The sequence below is a fragment of the Tamandua tetradactyla genome, chromosome 9, assembly GCF_023851605.1.
Source record: "Tamandua tetradactyla isolate mTamTet1 chromosome 9, mTamTet1.pri, whole genome shotgun sequence".
NCBI classification, from domain to species: domain Eukaryota; kingdom Metazoa; phylum Chordata; class Mammalia; order Pilosa; family Myrmecophagidae; genus Tamandua; species Tamandua tetradactyla.
Genome location: NC_135335.1, coordinates 106,931,656 through 106,940,815, shown reverse-complemented (window position 1 = coordinate 106,940,815; position 9,160 = coordinate 106,931,656). Strand labels below are relative to the sequence as shown.

The following is a 9,160-nucleotide window of genomic DNA, read 5'->3' as shown; positions in this document are numbered from 1 at the left end:
TATTTTGTTTTTCTTCAACATATCGCACTAACCATCCTTAATTTCTTCATCCTTTCTCTATTCCCCCCTTCTTTCTCCCTTTCATTCATCCATCAAGCATTCAGTCAACACATTCGTTTGAAACCAGCAAGCAATAGTTGGGCCTAGTTTTTTATTATCCTTCCAACTTTTGGCTTTTGAACTCTGGACTCTCCATAGTTTTCAAACATTAAATATAAATAAGAAATAAACATGATTCTCCAGATATGATCTGACCAAACATTGAATACAGTTAAGGTGCCATTTTTTGCAATTCATGTTCTTCTCCTTGAATGCCACCCAAGATAGCTTAACTATTTTACAGTTGTAGTACACTGTAATTTATATTACCTGATGATCAACCTTTATTTCCATAAAACTCCTATGGCCAAACTTTTCACATTGTAATTTTTCATCTGCCTTTTTATTAAATGTAGAGCTTTACAATCATGCATGTTGAATTTCTATTTTTCTTGGTTCTTCTATTCAATTCTTCAAGATAATTTTGTCCTAAAATATTTGTTGTTCTGTTACCCACAAAGCTGATAAACCAGACTTCCTTATCTTCATCCGGGTCATTGATGAAAGTATAGAATCAGAATCTCAGATTTCCTTTGAATCATGTTTCTAGATTGATCCCAGGCTGTTGATCAATACTGTCTGAGTATAGTTATTTGACCAGCAACCAGCAATTAATCCGCCCAAGAATACTATCCTCCACATCATATTTTATGACTTTGTTTACAAGGATGCTGTAGAAAGCTTTTAGAATCATATTTAAATCAATACATCCTATAGCTTCCTTGAGCTACAACTCTGTCAAGAAAGGGATTGAGGTTAGTTGAACATGACTTATTCTGAGTGAGCCCATGCTAACTTCAGCATTCGTTCTTTGAAATACTATCAGTGGTATGGTTAATAATCAGTGTTTCCCTTCTAGGAATCAATATCATACACCTACGAATGTAGACCCCAAAGCTACAAAGCTATCCCATCTTCTTTTGTTGACATTTTCAATAACTTCAACTTTTGAGTTTTCAAAATTGTGCCTTATGTTTAATACTCGAACACCACTGTTAGTATTATATGAATGATCATCATGGCTGTCTTCCCTTATAAAAAACAAGTTCAATTTCATATTTTTGAAAAATACATTAATATTGTGCCTCAGTTATTTAGAACATGGGGAAATGTTTTGAGATTTTTACACATGAAGTAATGTCATTAACAATCTATAATCTACTGAAAAATATAAGATATTTGGACTGCGGCCTTGGGAGAGTTTTCTCTAGGAGAGAATATATGGTAAATGTTTGAAATTATGATCTTTAGTATAAAAAACACTAAAAACGTGTTAACTATTCAATGCTTAAACTACTCTCGTCCATATTGCCACTCATTTCTCAGCAGTGTAGTAGACTTCAATGATTTCACTTCAAAACACCCACAAATACATGCCACGGGAAGCTCAGTGGGATGGTACACTATGCATTTTATGTTTGCAATGAAAAAATTCAGAAAGTGCATTTCTATGCAAGTTATTAAAATTAATGATCCTGAGGGTTTGGATTTTTTTATTAATGTGATAACATATCCATGAAAGAAAATATAGTAGGACATCCTTTTATGCAAACTCAACACAAGTGAGTTCAGGTTTATGTGATGGGCAATTGAAAAAAAAAGAGAGAGAAAATTAAAATTAAAAAAAATATTTCTGTAATTAATTGTCTTTACTTACAGTTACTAGAGTGCTTATTTGCCTTATATATAAAAAAAATTTGTGCTTGCTATGTACATAGAAGAAATACTTAATAACAAGTTTCACTATTACACATGATTTTCAATGTACACAAAGGGTCTTGGAACGTATTGGTCACATAAAACAAGCTCCTACTGTATACCTTTTTTTTTGGAAGATTAAAGTAAGCCCTTACGGAAAATTCAGCTTTGTTATTTCTCTCAAAAATCTAGTAAAATTTGTAATTTTATTAGAAGTATTTGAAGGTGTAGTTAGACAGAATTAAAATGCTCTTTAAAATTTGTATATATTTTCTGTAGGTATTCATATTTTCCAGTTTATCCATGTCTCCTTTGGAAAATCAGTCTTTTCCTTGTCCATCACCATTTCCTTATCCTTTGAACTTTTTTTTTTCCCCTCTGGGTTTTCCAGTGTGGCTTTGCTGTCACTCTTTGAAGATTTAGTGTTTAGTAATAAAAGTCATTTCTCAAGATGTCCATTAAGTATATTAATCACATTAAACTGGATACTTTAGTAATCCAAGTAATGATAATTTTTCAATTAATGCATTTTATATTCTCCCCACTTTGCAATGCTGATACACATGAAAGAGAATATTAATAGCACCTAATATTATGTGGGTTTTTTTTTAATGAGCCAGGTACTCTTAGAATTTTGCTTTTGTTACCGTTTAATATTTATGCCAAACCTATGAAGAATTTGTTTCTTTCTTCACAGATGCCGGAACTGAAACTCAGAGAGCTTTAGTAACTTGCAAAAGTCCATAGCTTACAATTGTGGAGGCAGGACTTAAGCCTGGGTAATCGGGTTCCAAGGTGTGTGCCTTCACCACTACTCCATAATGAAAACTATCTTCCAAGTCACTCTCCATGTTATGTATTTCCATCCCAAAGCCAGGAGGCAAAAACTGCCCCCCAGATCAGCTGAAGAAGGATTCAAATATACTATTCCCTACAAATGTCAAATGCTTCAGTAGAGCACATTTACATTGAATGAAAAATGTACTTTCAACACTGCAGCATTTCCATGGGATGACAGAGTAATAGATAGGAACAGAAGTAGAGATAATGATGCAAATATAGTGACTGTACATTGAAGAGTGGGCTTGGGGAATGGCAGACATAGGAACCGCAAATCTTTTATGATTAGCTTATCCTTTGCTATGAGGTATTGTCTAGTACCATATAGGTTATATGGAGTAAGATATTGGAGCTGATCAGATGCTTATATCTCGATGAGAACAGAGCCAAAACAGCCATGTTTGTCCATCGGTGCCCAAGCATAGGTTATTGTCAATAATATAATATTAGGGTTTCCCCCAAATTTTATTTATGGTTTCAGTGTCTGTGTTTAATATTTAAATGATAAAAGTTCATTTTATATCATTGCAATTCAGTTATTTTAATCTTTTGTCATTAGAGAATATTGATTAAAATTTACCATGTTCATTGAACAATTGATATAAAATATGCCTTATTTAATAATGAGAGAAAGCTTCTGCTTTATCACTCGACAAACCAACACATTTCATGTTTACAAATTGGTCTTTGCCAGATTATTACCTGCATGTTTGTGAGGGCTAAGTGTATGTGTGCGTGTGTGTGTAAAGGCATTTTGAAAACTGAATATTGCTCCCAAATACCCATTAAATGCCTACTCTGTGCCAGGCAGTTGAGCTGAGGACAGAATGAAAATAAGGATCTCTTCCTCAAGAAGCCCGAGACAGGAGGGTACATGGGTGATTCAGTGGTAGAATGCTCACCTTACATGCGGGAGACCCGGGCTCAATTCCTGGCACCCCCCCCCCGCCCCCCCAAAAGAGAAGACAGAGACAGGGCAGTAAATGCTTGATACCAGGTCCAATGATGCCTAAGGGTGAAAATTTCTAAAACAGCCTGGGCAAGAAAGAAGAATATCACCTATGGCTTTCAGAGGATGTGAGTCTGACCTGAATTTCAGAACGAATAGTAGTAACTAGATGATGAAGGACATTTGTGAATAAAGTACCGATATGGTTAGTCCAATTTGTTTAATAATCATGGTGTGGCACACTTAATGAAATAATAAGCATCCTAGAAAGTTTGTGCAGATTGTATAGTGTAGATTTTAATTGGTCCCTAGGAAAGACTAGGATTAAAGTAGGAAGGTGAGACTCCAGTAATGTATTCCTGCTCCAGGCTCAAGGATATTTCTACAGACTTGCTTTGTAGACAGGCTGGAACTCTTAGATTGACACTGGCAATTAGCTGTTTCATGGATATTAACTGAGGAGCCTGTTTACCTTACCAACCAGTTTAGGAATAGTTTGCTGAGTCTATCCAGTTTGAACAATTATGAAGCAAGACTTTTTAATTTGAATTTAACCAGTTTTTCTAAAAAAATGTTTGTCTTTTTTACTAAATTCAACAATTTCCCCCACTCCCATCCCCAAAAGGGCCAGCCTGTTTATGTTTATATGCCACTATGTATATATGTCTGTTTATTTGGGTCTGTTTGTGGCATTCTTGTCAGAACAATTTCACTTCCTCAAATATTCTATTTATTAGTTTTCTATTGCTGTATAAAACTTTCCACAAATTTAGCTTAAACTAGCCCACCTTGAATAACTGACAGCTTCTGTGAGTCAGAAGTCTGGGCACCTCTCAGCTGACCCCTCTGCAAGGCTGCACTTTGAGATGTGGGCCAGGGCCAAGCTCTCATCTGGAGGTTCAACTGGGCGCCCTTCCAAGTTCGGGTTATTGGCAGGATTCATTTCCTCGCAGCTGTAAGTGGGTCCTTCCTTTGTGCTGGTTGGAGGTCCCTGTCAGCAACCAGAGGTCATTCTCAGTTCCTCGTTCTGACCCTTTCCACAGACCCTTTACAAGGTGGCAGCTTGCTTCTTCAAAGCCAGCAAAGGAGGACGAGAGTGAGTCTGCAAGCGTGACTGAGCCTTATATAAAATAATGCAAGCATGGGCGTGCCATCCCATCCCGTTTGCCATATTCTGTATGTTAGAAGCAAGTCACAGGCTCCACCCATGCCCAAAAGGACGGAATTAAACAATGCTGTGACTAGGTGAGGTTGGATCATGAGGCTCACCTTAAGGTCTGCCCACTCCACTCCAGAAAAGAAAATCTATTCGTATCTTAGGCATCATCTTGAAATGTTTCCAGGCAGTAATCAACTTTTTATAATCAGTTGTTTGAATGGCATTTAACTGCTGCACAAAAAGGTGCCTCTTTAAAAAGATATATTTGTGTGTGTGTGTGTATAGATGTGTTTACACATGCACACATATAAAAATAGAGATGAAGTATGCCTATAATTTGCTTGACTATAAAGCTTTTTTCTAACATTATCTCCCATACCATGTTGGATAATCATTTCATTTCAAATGATGATTATGTATTTTTATCACCATTAAATATAATGCTGTTTTTCCCAAATATATAACCAAATTTTCTCCTTTTTATGGCTAGGACAGATTATATATATATATGTACATTATAAAATAGTAGGTCATTAGATTTACATTTTTGCAAGTGAATAAATTTAGAAGACTGGTTAACATTTTGATTTTCTACATAAGCCTATTTTAATTACATTAAGTATTCATAGGAGTTTATAAGAAGAGATGAGATCATATGATACTTTATCTCATGTGGTTTTATTAAATATTATATATTTATATATAACATACTTATATATAAATGTATTTATATATAACATTTAAGTAACTTATTTATATATTTATATAAATAAAACTGTATTTTTTACATAAAATCTATTGATTAGTATAGTACATTGCATTTAAATGGTAATTTAGACTAATATGTTATGTTGAAATAGTATGCTCCAGTCTTCCAAATTCTTTCTTATAATTTATTCCTCAAATATTTATTAAACAAGCATCTACTATGTTCAAGGAGCTAAAAATACATGTCATACTTTATTTGATCCTCTCAAACTCCAAGGCTAGGCTGAGAGAGTATTAATAGGTAGTAGTTAATAAGTGAGGGCATTGTGAGGCTAAAAGCTTGATATACTTTCATTAACAAATTCAGAGACTTCTAGAACTGAGAGTAGACTCTAAGCCTTCTGTATCACAGTTTAATGCTCTTTTCACTATGTCTCATCCATGGTAAGAAAAAAATTGCCCTTCATTTCTGACAGCAAATGATTAATGACCTGTTATCCAGAGGCTGTACCCTTTCAGGTTTTGTTTCTAGTGGTAGTTAGAGATTTGTGTTGATCCATCCAAACTCTCTGGTCTGACCTCCACTGACACCAGCTAAATAGTGAGTCAGCTAGTGTTGTTTGAGTTCAAACTGGATACACAAAATGGAATGAAGCAATTGGTGCATATCAGAATCACGAGGGTGACATCTAAAAATACATCATGGTGTAAAATCAGACTTCATCAAAAGATCATTCTGACACACATTTGTCAGTTATTGTCCAGGGCTCTCATTAGGGTAGCTCTGATTGCTTTTACATTATATTTCCAACATAATATCATTAGTAATAATTCATGGTGAGGCAACAATATAGTTTTTAAAGCAGCTTTTAAAGATGAATTCTATACATATTGAGTTGGCATGTCAGCTTCTGGTTATCAAATGCATTGACTTCATATTGGGAAAACTCTTAATTCCCTCCAGTTTACCTTTTGACAGATACAGCTGGAACATATCATTTTTTTCCATCTAAACGTAAAAATATTAAACCCATTTTAATAATATAATAAAACATTTTTCCAAAGCAAAAAAGCAAAATAATTAGACCCATGCTTTAACATTTTTACAAAGCTTTTCACATCTGGCTTCATAGAAGAAGAAACTTGAGTCCTCTTACTGCTTCTGTGTTCAGTTGGTTGTATTTTGCTTCATGGTGAAGCATATGGAGAAATCTGGTCACTTGCCGATCTGTAGTTGGGATTTTAATAGTGTTTTCAGATGATTGTGGATATTCTTCTTTGAGATTACAAAAATATCAGCAAGTGATAGTTTCTTAAAGTTTAACTGAATTGTGGAAACTACAACAATATCAAGGAACTTTTCATACATTAAAATCCATTAGTCTCTTTTGTACTTTGAAAAGCTCTCTTTTCCATGCATGATTTCATGTCATTATTTATTGGTCATTTGGAAAATATTGGAGTTATGCAAATCTTCCAAATGTTGACACATTCATTTTGTAATATTCATTAATATCAATGATCCTGTCAGAAAAGTAAGCTTGTAAAGCTTTACACAAGTTGTAAAGCTGTCAAGTTTACAGTAGCAGAAATACTTCAATTTTTATGTACTAAATTTTGTATATCTTCCTTTTTCCTCTCTCTAATAGAAATATTATTAATGCATAATTCAAACATGTTTGTCTGGCTCTCTCACATCCATGAAAATCTCCCAACTTTTCTACATGGAGAATCTTGTAACAGCTGCTACACTGGGAATCCCAGTTCCCAGGCCATGAGAATTTTCTGTCAAAGGACTTGAAAGGTTCTGTGTTTTACAAAGTGTTCATTTGAATTAAAAGAACCACCCTGCTCCTAGAAATTTGGGGGATTTTTAAAAATACCAGGTGGTTCTTGTTGGACATGTTCCATATAAAAATGAGCAAATAATGAAATATCCCTGATGCCTTTGGGTAAATGCTGTCTTAAATCCCTCTCACCTGCAGTGGCTTGATTTCTGTTAATCCCCACTAGCCAAGCTCACTCTTTGAGGCTGCCCCACCAGCTTGGCTGGGCCCTAATCTTTGTATTCCTGGTACCACCAGGTCATTCAGATCTCAGTTTAAAGGTCACTTTCTCAGAGAGGTCTTCCCTGGCAACCCAATCTAAAGCAGTTCTCAAAAACCTGCTAATATATCACTGATTTGAAGACTCAGCATTGCATTCCTCGCTATCTTATTTCTGGAGTGTTTTTTTTTTATGATTATTACTTGTTTCTTGTTCATCTTGCCATCAAATATAGAGCCTAGTGGCCTTGATTATCTTTTTCACTGCCATATCCCCAGTAACAAGAATATTTCCTGGCTGTTAGTTGGTGTGCAGTAAGTATTTCCTTAATAAATCGGTGGTGTAATCCCTGTTACCTCTCATATTTCTATTAATGATTAAAAACCATGAGGGGCCTCAGAATGGAGAGCTCAACAAATATGGATTCCCCTCCAGCCTCATCTTGAGTTATTAATAAAACCCAGGATAAACTAACGTGATTTTCCTAGGTCATCAGGGTCATGTGCCCAGGTACTTTTCATATTGTCAAACTACTCCATGATAAACATATTAATTATAATTATACTTGAACATCTAAAAATACATCATGGTATAAATCAGACTTCATCAAAAGATCATTCTGACACAAAATTTGTCAGTTATTGTCCAGGGCTCTCATTAGGGTAGCTCTAATTGCTTTCACAAGCATTTAATATAGTGACATTAGACTCCCGTAAGCAGATAAGCCAATATTTAATTAAGCAATGCTTCTATTTTAACCCTTCAGCTAACTCCCTGTTCAGTCCCTGGGAGACTGTGCTGTAGTCACCAGTTCTGTCCCAGAGTTTGTAGTGCATTGTGAATTCTGACTTTATGTTTTGGACATGGACTCTTTTGGAGGCAAGGAGATATTTTTGACGACGTATGAAATACCAAAGGTCAAAGTTCTTCCAGTATGGAATCTGATGCTCTGTAAAAATAGGGGAGACATACAATTCAAATTATCAGTATCTCTCTGGGGTTTCAAGAATAGCAATTGCAAAATGAGGCACTTTGTGACTATATAACTGGGTATTAAATGGAGCAGAATGATCCTTAAAACTTCAAACTCCATTATCTAGGTGAACCATCCCACAAGGTTTTCACTGGGCCAGGGAAGCTGATTCTTCAATTGCTAGCATTTTGTCTGGTTTGGGATCAATTTGGTGGTCGTGAATGTAGCTCTTTGGCATGTGAAAATCAGAGAGGCATAAGCTCATAAATAAGGGAATGTGTTTTTGTTAACGTAGAATATATATAATTCCAAAACAATTGAACTACACCTACCAAGTAATTGAATAAATCAATGGAGACCTAGTCAATTTTCCATTCACTTTGTCCTTTCAAAATATTTATTCATTATCTACAGGTATGCTGCAAGCACAGTTTGGTGCACAGTATTCTTACCATCAGGAACTTCACAACTGAGGTGTGAAAATGAGACATGCATACTCACATGAAAAATTAAATGACTATTCAAGAGGTAGCACAAGCTGTCTGTGATTAAGTGCCATATGAATAGTATGAACAACAAGTGATATGCGCTCGTAAAAAAAGAAAGATCAAAGAAGGCACCGTGGAAAAACTGGGAATTGCTTTAAGTTTGGCATTAAACATCAGTTGGAATTGATTTTTGAGATTAA

General features: G+C 35.1%; 1 protein-coding gene across 13 annotated transcripts in view; it reads left to right on the top strand.

The window, feature by feature from the left end:
• Positions 1–9,160, top strand: part of PDE4D (phosphodiesterase 4D) — a 1,724,553-nt gene that overhangs the window by 666,363 nt on the left and 1,049,030 nt on the right. The window lies entirely within an intron of this gene.